Source organism: Biomphalaria glabrata, chromosome 15 (genome assembly GCF_947242115.1).
Source record: "Biomphalaria glabrata chromosome 15, xgBioGlab47.1, whole genome shotgun sequence".
In the NCBI taxonomy this organism is placed as follows: Eukaryota; Metazoa; Mollusca; class Gastropoda; family Planorbidae; genus Biomphalaria; species Biomphalaria glabrata.
Genome location: NC_074725.1, coordinates 17899334 through 17912582, shown reverse-complemented (window position 1 = coordinate 17912582; position 13249 = coordinate 17899334). Strand labels below are relative to the sequence as shown.

General features: G+C 39.4%; 1 protein-coding gene across 4 annotated transcripts in view; it reads left to right on the top strand.

Moving 5' to 3' along the window:
* Window positions 1-12901: 12901 nt before the first annotated feature.
* Window positions 12902-13249, top strand: part of LOC106056372 (uncharacterized) — a 37559-nt gene continuing 37211 nt past the window's right edge. For 3 of the 4 annotated variants that reach the window (XM_056012841.1, XM_013213077.2, XM_013213075.2), the window contains exon 1: window positions 13015-13187. The gene's annotated coding sequence lies outside the window, so the exon portion shown is untranslated. The other variant, XM_013213076.2, reaches the window with a different exon arrangement.

The following is a 13249-nucleotide window of genomic DNA, read 5'->3' as shown; positions in this document are numbered from 1 at the left end:
CAAAAAAAAAACGGCCAAAATAATGAAAAATCAGTATGTAATGAAGATTAATTATAATTACGTACACACACACTCATATAAAAAATATAAGTGCGGGAGGGGGTAGAGGAAAAATCCCCCCACCCTCGAAAAAAATGCTGGCTACGCCCATGATACGACATGCCATTTGTGGGCCGGTTTATATGGTAATGCCCGGTCCGATTTTTATACCCAGTCCGCCCCTGTAATGAACATTTAATACACAACAAAACCAAAGAATCATACACAACACTTAAAAAGCTGTTACATGAAAGCCTAGTGAATAGGATTAAGTGGGGGAAAGTTCTTGGGGTGACAGAATTCAAGGACACATTCATAAACCTACACAGCAAACATATCCCACCAAAAGCTAGAGAGATAAGTTATAGACTTATCTTAGGGATGACCCCTATGGTTAGAAGACGGGCAAATGACTGTGAATGTATATTATGCCACCTTGAAAATGCTGATAATGAGAAACATATGTATTTGGAATGTCCATTATTCCTTCAAGTTAGAAGTACTGTAATGGACCTATTGGAAGCAAACTCTGGCAATTATGTCAATGTTAACTTGTCTATTATTTTAAACAAGCTGCCAAAACTAAAAAAATAAAATGATACATAACTTTAACTTGATTATTGTTTCCGAATACAGGAATCTTGTTTGGGCTAGCTGGCTCAAATGTCTACATAATAATAAGGTGTTTGATCCTAATCACTTGGAATTAACATTTAGAAAAATAATGGACTTTAGGGTAGAGAATTATCTAGTTTGATTTTCATATACCTGTACAATGCTCATGTAGTTTTCCAGAAATAGGGTGTTGGGGGTCAGGGATATCTGATATTGTGTTGATTGTTCTGGAGTAGAGGATACTTGTATCATTTTTCTATCTTTAGGGGGTTCATTGGTTAGGTAGTATGTCTTTGATATTAAATAATATTTCAATTACTATTAAAAAAAAAAATTAGTCTCTTTTTAAAGTTAACTGCGCCTCACGATTTGCATGAGGCCCTTCATTCCTTGGCTGCGGCTCCTCCAAGAAATGCCCTGTGCATTCATGATTCCTTACTTATAAACTTACTTTGTAAAAGACTATTAAACATTTGTTTAAACGAAAGACTTTACAAAAGAGACATAGAATTAGATAGCATAAAACACACGGAAAGCCGATCATAAAAAATGTTCTCTGTTAAAACACTGCACTTTGCGGGCATCAGTTCGACAGAACAGTCGTTTAAGATTTAGAAATTCTCTTTCCCACTCTGAGAAATAGTGTCGAATTTACTTGCTCTATCAAAACCTCAATGTTAATGTGGTGAAATAGTTACTATTTGTTTATGTTTGTGTAACGTCGTGAGAATGTGTTCACAACATTGATTTAGTGTGCTACTGTCCAAGTCTCTTTCGTCAGTTCATGTGTCGTTCTAGTTTAATAAAGCCTTGTTTTAGGTTAATCTTCAGTGTCCTTTATTTGTTATTACAATTTATTAAACTAGAAATTTTCAATTCCATGGATCTATGTGCCTCACGTATCTTTTTTGGATTTTCGTTCAACACTATTCTCAGTCTGTAAGTAAAAGTAGTAATACAAATGGAACGTCTATTTAGGCCAAAAGAGCTAGACATAGAGCCTAGCTCGCCATCGGCTGCCGAGAAGTGGCTGCACTGGCTCAGAACATTTGAGAATTTCATCTCCTCAGTCTCTCATTGGGAGATTGACAAAAAGAAATTACTGGAAAACTACGTTTCTTCGAGCGTATTTCAGTACATAAGTGAGTGTACCACGTTCGAAGAATCAATCAAAGTTCTACAAAATGTCTACGTGAAGCCTAAAAGCGAAATTTTTGCACGGCACATGATAACTCTTTGTCGACAAGAGAACGGACAAACCGTTGACTCATTCCTACTTAAGCTTAAAAGTATGGCCAAAGACTGTGACTTCAAAGCCGTCACCGCTGAAAAACACAGAGATATCTTCGTAAGAGACGCCTTCATTACTGGACTGGCTTCAACCAGCATAAGGCTGCGACTCTTAGAGAAATCTACTCTAACTCTACAGTGCGTCTATGAAGAGGCAAGACAACTTGAATATGCCCATAACCATGCCATGGCGTATAACATCTATTCTGAAACTCCCTGTGGAGCTAGCGCCGACGTGGAGAGCCTTTCTCCAACGACAAAAGTAGAACACGAGGTGAGTGCGGCGACTAGTAAAAGATGTTTCTTTTGTGGAAACAGCCCACATCAACGCTTTAGATGTCCGGCCCGTGACGCTACATGCAACTTGTGCGGTAAGAGGGGCCATTTCCAGAAAGTCTGTAGATCAACCAGACAGACACTCAAATCTATAACCTCAGCCATAGTGAAAGCAGATGATGAGACGTCTCGGACTACAACCGTTGGATCTTCCTGGGCATCGACACCAGCGTCCGGTCTTACTAAATCTACTATTTCAATACTCGTCAATGGAGTACCATTGAAGGCTCTCGTAGATACGGGGAGCAGTGAAAGCTATATATCTTCTTCAATTGCTAAAAGGTACAAATGGAAATTAGAAACGTCCAGAAACAGAATCTACATGGCCTCTACACATCTTTCTCGCACTACTCACGGCCATATTTTCGCTAAAATAAAGTACAAAGATGAACAATATGAAAGTGTTAAGCTCTCACTACTAGATGGACTAGTATCTGATGTAATCTTAGGGCTAGATTTCATCAGCCAGCACGAAAAACTGATGATCCCATTTGAGGGAAAACGAAGCACTCTCCAGGTCTGTACGCTGAAAGCTGCACGAGTTGAAGCCCCTCGCCTCTTCGCTAATCTTGCTCCTAACTGCCACCCCATAGCCACTAAATCTAGAAAATATTCTATGCCTGACTCCAAATTCATTCAAACTGAAATCAAGAGACTTCTATCTGACAAAATTATTGAGCCTTCCACGTCCCCGTGGCGAGCCCAGATAATTGTAACAACGAATGAAAGGCACAAAAAGAGAATGGTTATCGACTATAGCCAAACCATCAATCGGTTCACTTACCTCGACGCGTATCCTGTGCCAAAAGTGGATGAACTGGTGCAGGAAATATCTAAATACTCAATGTACAGTACATTTGACCTCAAAAGCGCTTACCACCAGATACCTATCAGGGATGATGAAAAGCAGTACACGGCGTTCGAGGCTGGCGGAAAGCTTTATCAGTTTTGCCGCATTCCTTTTGGAGTGACAAACGGAGTCGCTGCATTTCAAAGGACGATCAACACAATAATTGAGGAGGCAGGGCTACAGGACACGTTCGCTTACGTGGATAACGTTACCATCTGCGGACTTGACTCCATTAGCCACGACCAGAATCTACAGAGATTTCTCAATGCCGCTAAAAAGTACGGTATCACCTTCAACAATGATAAAAGTGCTATTGCGACTAATAAAGTATGCCTCCTAGGCTACGAAATCTCACAAGGGCAATTAAGACCAGACCCCGAAAGATTTCAAGCATTGAGAAATCTACCTCCACCACAAGACATGAAATCACAAAAGCGGGTGATTGGACTACTGTCCTATTATTCTCAATGGATCCCAAATTTCTCCAGCAAGATCCATTTATTGGTGAACAACAAAGCCTTTCCTCCCCCTGAACAAGTACAGGAAGCTTTTAAACAGCTAAAACTTGAACTTGAAAACGCTGCTGTGTCGACGATAGATTATAATCGACCACTAACAGTCGAAACAGATGCCTCCGACATCGCGATTGCCGCCACTCTTAATCAAGACGGCCGTCCTGTCGCATTCTTTTCAAGAACACTCACTAATTGTGAACGCAGACACTCAGCAGTCGAAAAGGAAGCATACGCTATCGTAGAGGCCCTGAGAAAATGGCAACATTACCTTATCAGTAGACCCTTCACATTGGTTACAGATCAACGCTCAGTGTCTTTTATGTTTGACCAGCAAAACAAGGGCAAGATCAAAAACGAAAAGATACAAAGATGGCGACTGGAGTTTAGTTGTTTCCAATATGACGTCGTATATCGACCCGGGAAACAAAACGCTGCGGCGGATACCTTTTCAAGAAACCACTTTGCGTCAGCAATGACTGGAGAAGACCTCAAACTGTTACACAACAACCTCTGTCACCCAGGGGTCACGAGACTCCTCCATTTCGTTCGGACTAAGAACTTACCTTTTTCCTGCGAGGACGTCCGCAAAGTGGTAAACCAATGTAAAACTTGCGCTGAACTGAAGCCTAGATTCTTCAAACAGTCTTCAGGCACCCTCATCAAGGCTACCCAACCATTTCAGAGAGTAAGCATCGATTTTAAGGGGCCACTCCCATCTGCTACTCACAACAAATACTTATTAACAATGGTGGATGAATACTCACGCTTCCCATTTGCCTACCCATGTCCCGATATGTCCTCATCTACTGTCATAAAGTGTTTAAATCAGCTGTTTTCCTTAGTTGGGATGCCAGAGTACGTCCATTCTGACAGAGGTACGTCCTTTATGTCGAGGGAGGTGCAATCCTTTCTGCACGAAAGGGGAATAGCTACAAGTAGAACAACCGCTTTTAATCCTTCAGGCAACGGACAAATCGAACGACTAAACAAAACTCTATGGAACGCTGTTACTTTAGCACTGAAAGACCTCGATCTCCCGATCTCGAGATGGGAGCTTGTCTTGAACCAGGCCCTATACTCGATTAGATCATTACTATCTACGGTAACAAACGAAACTCCACATGAGAGAGTTTTCCTGTTCAACCGGAAATCCTCCTTCGGGATATCTATCCCCACTTGGCTATCTAGCCCAGGTCGAGTGTTGCTGAGAAGAGAGAACCGATCTTCGAAGTATGACCCTCTCACGGAGGAAGTCGAATTGCTGATGTGTAACCCCCAATATGCCGTGGTACGGTTGCCCAGCGGTAAAGAGGAGACGGTCTCTCTAAGACGCTTGGCTCCCACCCCCTCCCCATCCACAACAACAAGCGAACCTTCGTTCTTCCCTCAGGGTGAGGATAATGAATATCCTCCAGAAACTCAAAACACGGAAGTACCAGTCAACACCCCTACGGTGATACAAGAAAGGAAAGAACCCCTGGTAGGCTCTGAGGACCTCCGAGCGCTTCCTCTTGAAAATACCCCACTTGACGCTCAGGAACTCACTAGTGACTCCCAAACTGTAGAACAGGATATTCAACCCCGTTACAACCTAAGAGAGAGAAGAACCAGACCGAACTATAGAGTCTAGAGTTGTTCCTCTATTGCACTACTTATGTTCTACATAAACTGGCATTGTTTATCTCTTGCTACTGATACTAGAGTTTACTTTTCACTTACTTACGTTCATGTCTACTTACTACACTATTTGTTAATATTTAAAACAGAAACTATTAATTGTTTATAAGTCATACAACAGATACTGGTTTTTAGGTTTCTTTGCATCACCATTCACTATTGTTTACAAGAGAAATTAATAATTCGACACTATTTATTGATCTATTGTATTAAAGGCACTGGCATTCTCTTTTATTTATGCTATTGGCCTACTATATTACTATACTTGCTATTTTAATTCTAGGCGGGGTGAATGTGGTGAAATAGTTACTATTTGTTTATGTTTGTGTAACGTCGTGAGAATGTGTTCACAACATTGATTTAGTGTGCTACTGTCCAAGTCTCTTTCGTCAGTTCATGTGTCGTTCTAGTTTAATAAAGCCTTGTTTTAGGTTAATCTTCAGTGTCCTTTATTTGTTATTACAGTTAAATTAAAAGGAACTTGTCTAAAGACTTTAAAACTGCAAAGGCAAAGCGACATTAGCCTTTGTTTAAAAACCCATCAATGCCACAGATTAACCCTTAAAGTGCTGACCTTTATTACAAGAGTGCATACAAAATGGAATTACAATTCTAGTGGCCTAACTACCACACGCGTCTAAAGGGTTAATTATAGCGCTATAGAGGGGGTATCTGGGAGAAGACCTTCCGTGCTGCCTTTAGGCGCTCAGCAAAATAAAAACTCTGCTCGAGTCGGGTGTCGAACCTTGAGCCCCCTCATAGATAGCCAAGCCAAGCAAAGTTCAACCGTACTTAGCCTCTCGACGACGCTACCTACGGTTACAGAAATACTTTCTTTGATAATGGTAGACATGAAATGTAGCGGCTGAAAAAAAGATTGTGGAGTTGAAAGTTCGAGTCTTTCTTTCTGCCGATTTTGAGCTACTAGAAAAAAAAATGTGAATTTAGTTACAGCACAATTGTGCTGAGAGATCTGGAAAGGAAAGATTCAATATCTGAACTAGTATAGGCCTATTTCTGCCCCGCATGATAAACAGAAGAGACTAGCATTCTTTGCTATTGTTTTCTCAATTGGGTCTACATATTTATAGGTTACAATCTGGCATGAACTTGTCCAAAGTAAATAAGAAATCGACTTAGCGATGAGAGCCTGTCCAATTAAATGCAAGGCCATTGTTCACATTAGAGGAGTTTTTGGAGAGTGTTTTTTAACAAAGCTGTTTGTCTGTGTGTTTGTCTGTGTGCCTGTCTGTGTGTCTGTCTGGTCAAAAGTTTTTACGTTATTTCTCTGACACCCATTCTCAGATCAATCTGAAATTTAGCACAAATATTACTTTTAACTGACAACACAAGAATAAAAAATTGATCAATTAGCTAATCAGCTACTGGTAATAAATTACTTTGTTCGATATCTCAAACACGGGAAGGAAATGGTACTTGAATGAAGTAGTGGTATAACATGAATTAGTCCCCTTTATATTAGGCTGCCGTCTGTGGTTTAGTGAACACAAATATGAAGAATAGAAACAATACAATAACTATATTAGCTTACATGTTCATAGACTCTTCACAAGCAGAGTGGTTATCGCGTTGGTTTGAGAAGCATGAGAAGGCGTTAGCCCACAATTTCGAATTCAGGTCTTTCCCTTTAAAACAAAAACAAGGTTACAAAGACAGTTAGTGTAGAAACACAAACTCAAAATCGGCCTCCGAAGTTGTCCACCCAGGCAGGTAAAAAGGCAGGTTTAAATATTTTTATAAAGATTATCAGAATGAAATTCTATCAAAGCCAAATGACAGAGAAGAATGGAGAAAGAACGTTGACAGATCTTGTGTGGTGCCCCAACGGTTCAGCAGACCCAGACCCATCTAATCGTGACGGACAGACCGACCAACAGACAAAACGCACAAAAATAATCTTCTTTTATTCGGATGGGGGCACTAAACAAAAAATAAGTAAAATCTGATTTTTTAAAAAAGTTTAAGGAATTGGTTTAGCACCTGGTCATGTAGCTACGTTACGCTACTGCACGAAAATCGCTGCATAAAAAGTCCATTAAAAAAAAATGTGCGTGATATTTACATACAAAATGCATTATTAGCCTTTATAAACAAACAGAAATGTTTTCTTTTAATTTTAGCAGCTAGTTGACCAGAAAAAACATCTTTAACTATTATTTATATTTGTTGTAAACATTTCCTGTACATTTTTAAAATATATTTGACTTAGTGATACTGAAAATACACAAAAATTGTCCATGTTTGTTAGCATATTGTAACATTGCCTCCCTTACATTTACGTAATTGTTTTAGAATTGGTGTATTTTTATGAAAAAATCGCTTGCATAATTAATTTTATAAATTAAACGGTTTGCTTTTAGAAAACCAAAAGTAGCCGTTGCACCTAAGCTTTTCAAGCCGCATTTAATGATGAAATAATATTTTTTATATCTCTTCTAGTTTTCGAGATCTGAGTGTGACAGACGGACAGACGGACAGACGGACATTTTGCACAAACCTAATTGCGGCTTTTTCCCCTTACGGGAGCCGCTAAAAATTCTGCAAAAATTTGAAACCGTTTGTATAAATGTGCTACAATTATAGTAACTAGTCATCTTCCCTACTTAATAGTATCTAGTGTTTGTTACTATTTTGTAAATATGGTTTATTTTTATGAAAAAAACAGCCTGCATAATTGATTTTAAAAATTAGATTTTTCGCTTTCAGAAAAAAAAAAGTAGCATCAGAACATTGAATGGTCGGATTTTCAATTTTGTGGTTTACGCGATCTAAACGGAACGAACGGACGAGTATTGATATTACACATGGGACTGGTCACTAAGGTTACACATGGGACTGGTCACTAAGATGTACAAACGTGTATCACTCTCAATGTGTCGCGAATGCTGTAGAATGCTGGGTTCGTGCTTCCTGGAGACACACTTGACATGTGACAAACATAAATTGTAGAGATCGAATGAGCCCAAGTTTTGGCAGACAAGACATAGCGTTTATTTAATAAAACAATATGCTCTGCACTTCATAGACCTAGTAGTTACAAAAATGATCCAATGCATAGAAATATAGCGGTATCAAACATATCCAGGATAGAAAGTCCTCATGAATAGGCGTAATTTTAATATTAAATCACGTCCGCATCACAGCGGGTAACAATAAACTTCAATAATATGTATTAAGCTCTAAGTAAGGAAAATAACTATCAAAATACGTGTACTGTCTTAAGTACCATAAACGACTCTAAGTAACTAATTCATTCAAGTCACCTAAGGTTAATACCGTCCGCATCGGACCAAAAGATACTACTGACTAAAAGTCAATTTAGCCATTCTTACTTCCTCTTTCTATCTCAGAGGTTTCACGTGTCTTTCACCTTCTTGACCCAATGTGAACATATAACAGGCAATGTCAACCGAGACAGATGTAGACAGCGGCACACTGAATTGATATAAGCTTTGCAAAAACATAGGACAATCTCTAATATTAACATTATAGATATGGGTCAGTAATTTCATGAATTGAAGTCAGTCAACGGGTCAACAATAAATGGTCACTTCGGCAGTATGACTGTTAAAAAAAGACTTTCGTATATTGTTCTGTAACTCTACTCATTTGTCCTTTAGTAAGAGTTACGCACCATGACTGATAGGTAGCTGGCTGGATGCAGCTGGGAGCTGTACTTACTTAGACTTAGACTTCTCCCACGCTGTTCAGCTGTTTCCATAAAGATGTCACTGACTATGTTTGAAGCCTCTTCCCACCTAGAGTCCACTACTCTGAGGTCCTCCATGAAAGTGTGGCGCCAAGTTATACGAGGGCGTCACTTTTTGCGCTTTCCTCGTAAAGGCGTACATGTCATCGCAACTCTTGGTATTCTTAATTCATTTTGGCGGAGGACATGTCCTGCAAAACCCATACGACGCTCGGTCATAACCTCATTAACTGTTGAGGCACATTTAGTCTTTTCTCAATTTTGGCAGACGACTTCCATGTCTCTCGCATGCATATGCTGCTGTTGGGATGACGATTGTGTTAAATGTATATTTTAGTTTCAAGTCTAATAGCTTGACTTGTCCTAATAGGTTGCAGCCTTTTGGAAAATGGTCCCTGCGTTTCCCATTCGGCACGCTATGTCATTTGGGCATTCCCAAGGTTGGCTAGATAACGAAAGTTTTGACTCCCTTCTCTCTGTGCCTAGGTCACGTGACTCATGAGATAATCCCACAATCCTCTTGTCCTACATGTATGACACAACGTGGAGGAAGTGCAGAAATGTCGCTGTAGAGAAAAGAAATTTTTTTAAGTCAACTAAATATAACATGCTATTTAAAATCTATCCCTGCAGGCTGCTCTGTAAGACGGTAGAGTGTTTATTTTAAATTCGATATGTGAACGTTAAACTCCAGACGATTTCTTTCTATTAGCACAGTACCTGCCCTTCTTTCTCTTAACGAAGCCTGCTTCCTATTCTCATTTAGCAGCTATGGAGCTTACCAATTAATATAAATATATTTTAAACTAATTCCGAACTTTATAAAGCTTTATAAAGCTGCTGGTACTTCTGAAATTTTGATTAAATTTGTTGTTACAATTTTCCATTTTTTTTTCCAGTATAGAGATCAAACCCACGACATTTGCGTTAATACAACAACGCATTAGCAACTTACATAACCAGCCATGCAAGGCCTATTATGAGCGAAATTTCAGCTTGAAAAAAAAAAGATGAGAAACCGACACGCTAGCCACTCAGATAGACTATTGCTTATGAAAATAGAAGGTTTAATAGTTATCTATAGTTATCTTAGCTAGAACGGTCTCTCTATAAAAGAAAATTAATTACGACTAATCGGTAAAATAATTGGTCAATGTTTTTTTTTATAGATTCTTGTATTATTAGGGACAATGAATAATTGTGCAAAGTTTGAGCTTCAGCCAAAATTGGGAATTGTGAGAAATAACGTGGACAAAACGTGTACCTGACCGAGTTGATTTAAGCTTTGTAAAAAAAAAAACAATACAGGAAAACCTTAAAAACACATAAAAACAACAACAACAAACACTTCAAACAAACACACACACACATCTTTCCATCAATCCATAACAGGATGATTATTTACGCCGGTACACATACACACTTTTCTTGGCGCCCAAAGTTAATAAGCAGATTATTTATAATGTAGCAACACAGGACAAGTTACACAAGACATGTTACACAAGACAAGTTACACCAGACAAGTTACACCAGACAAGTTACACAGGACAAGTTACACAGGACAAGTTACACAAGACAAGTTACACCAGACAAGTTACACAAGACAAGTTACACAAGACAAGTTACACCAGACAAGTTACACCAGACAAGTTACACCAGACAAGTTACACCAGACAAGTTACACAGGACAAGTTACACCAGACAAGTTACACCAGACAAGTTACACAAAACAAGTTACACCAGACAAGTTACACCAGACAAGTTACACAAAACAAGTTACACCAGACAAGTTACACAGGACAAGTTACACCAGACAAGTTACACAAGACAAGTTACACAAGACATGTTACACAAGACATGTTACACAAGACATGTTACACAAGATAAGTTACACCAGACAAGTTACACCAGACAAGTTACGCCAGACAAGTTACACCAGACAAGTTACACCAGACAAGCTACACCAGACAAGCTACACCAGACAAGTTACACAAGACAAGTTACACAAGGCAAGTTACACAAGACAAGTTACACCAGACAAGTTACACAAGACAAGTTACACCAGTTTCTAAGCCCTGACAACAACATCCTTCCGCTTTGTACATCCAAGCGCGTGGGCTTCAAGAGAAGCGTTGACAACAGTTGCGACCTATCAGCCATCAGTTTCTTCAGGTAAACATGTCTAGACAAAATGAGTGTCCTGTTTGTTTGTACCTTGCTTCAGTCCCCCATTCTTAGCTGTCCATAAACAAAGGAAAAACAGGTTTCAAGTGGTTAGAGCTATTTTGTAACTTTACATCATATAAGAATCATATAAACATTTTTAATCTCTTTTCTTTTACAAAGCTTACATTAACTCACTCCGTTTGTCTGTCTGGGTGGAATCTTGAACTCGCTATATTCCATTATAGGAAGCTTTGTCAATTATTCATTGTCGATGAAAATACACGAATCTATAAAAAGAAATTAATCCAATAGTTACTTAATTAGTCGTAGTCAATGAAAGGTTTAAATACAGGTGAATTCTGTCTAGAGGATTTATTCGTTCGCTAAAACGTTTAGCTAATTAAACATTTTCAAGGTGACTTGAATAGCTCAAGGTCAAAGTTTCAACGTGATCTGAGAATGGGAGAACGTCTACAACATGCCACGAACACTTATTGAGTTGATATTGTTACGATCCTCTCTCCTAATCATCAGGCCTTCTGTAAACGCTGCTAAACACAACACAACACATCAACACATCAAGAACTTGACAACAAGAGCTCCACAATATCAGGTACTTTAATAATGAGTGAATAAGTAGGTAACAGCCAATACTAGACAATTGGCATCAAACACATCAACAACTAAAATGTCACTCTGTACATCACCGTACAAAACTCTACTGTCTCTCTTTCTGGACTTGTACATCAACACATGAGGACTCGACCAGGACCGACTTCATAGCCGACTAACAGTCCCGGTCTCGACGCTCTCCGGTCTTGAACTGCCGCTTTCCTACACACTGTGTCACTCGTACACGCAGGCTTTCGATCACATGACCATAACATTGGTCATATTTGCGTGTAATCGTGTAATCGTAGTACTGTACCTTGTCCATGGCCCCGCTGACCTGAGTGATTCACGTGTGTGTCAGCTGAGCCTATAGTCAACCCTTTTTCGACGCCAATAGGGTTATAACAATATCAACTTGGATACAAAAAAGTAATGCGAAACTTCCATTTAAATACATATATAATTTAGTCATTTAGTTATATATATACACAGAGGTGTTTGGGCTGAGTGCTAAACGCTTGGCTTCCAGAACCGGGTTCCCGTGTTCGAATCCTGGTGAAGACTGGGGTTTTTAATTTCTGGATCTTTGGGCGCCTCTGAGTCCACCTAGCTCTAATCGGTACCTGACTTTAGTTGGTTAAAAGTAAAGACGGTTGGTCGTTGTGCTGGCCCACAGGACACCCTCGTTAACCGTGGGAGGCCACAGAAACAGATGACCTTTACATCATCTGCCCTAAAGACTGCAAGGTGTGAAAGGGGCACTTTACATTGATATCCACACGTAAAAGTGTCTATATTAGTGCCTACATAAAACGCTGCGTCAAATAGATAAACAACGGAACCCTATTAACACCATCGGAATTACAGTCTGGCTTTACAGTATTAGACAAGGATATTGGGCACTGTGGAGTGTGCTAGTTCGTCAAATTCAATGACATTTGCAATCTGATCAAAGCTGTATGTGTTCTTTCACTGATTATACTAATGTAGACCCAGAGATTTGCCCCCTAGCCATCCATACCCTACCTCTCCCCTCTATCTCCTCCCTGTCTCCCCGTCCAGCCAAGGACAGCCTACACGGGAGACAAACTACCTGTTGTTTCATCTTCCGCCATTTGTCAGCAGAGTTTTTCTTGGGGTCTGCCTGCACAAAATATTTATGGCTTTTCTAAGCACAGGTAACTCAATTCACACATTACAGGACACACACACGGGATTGATGTTTCCTATTGTCTAGCGACACGCTAGCGACACATGCTCTATTTTCTCTTTATGTTTCTCGTCATGTTTTATCTTAACCAGTGTCCAGATTATTGTCAGGAAAATACAAATATTGCATTGACACTTCACGCTTTTGGTAAGCTTTCATTATTTAAAACAAAATTGTGTGTAACAGTCATAGACAATAGACTTAATTAC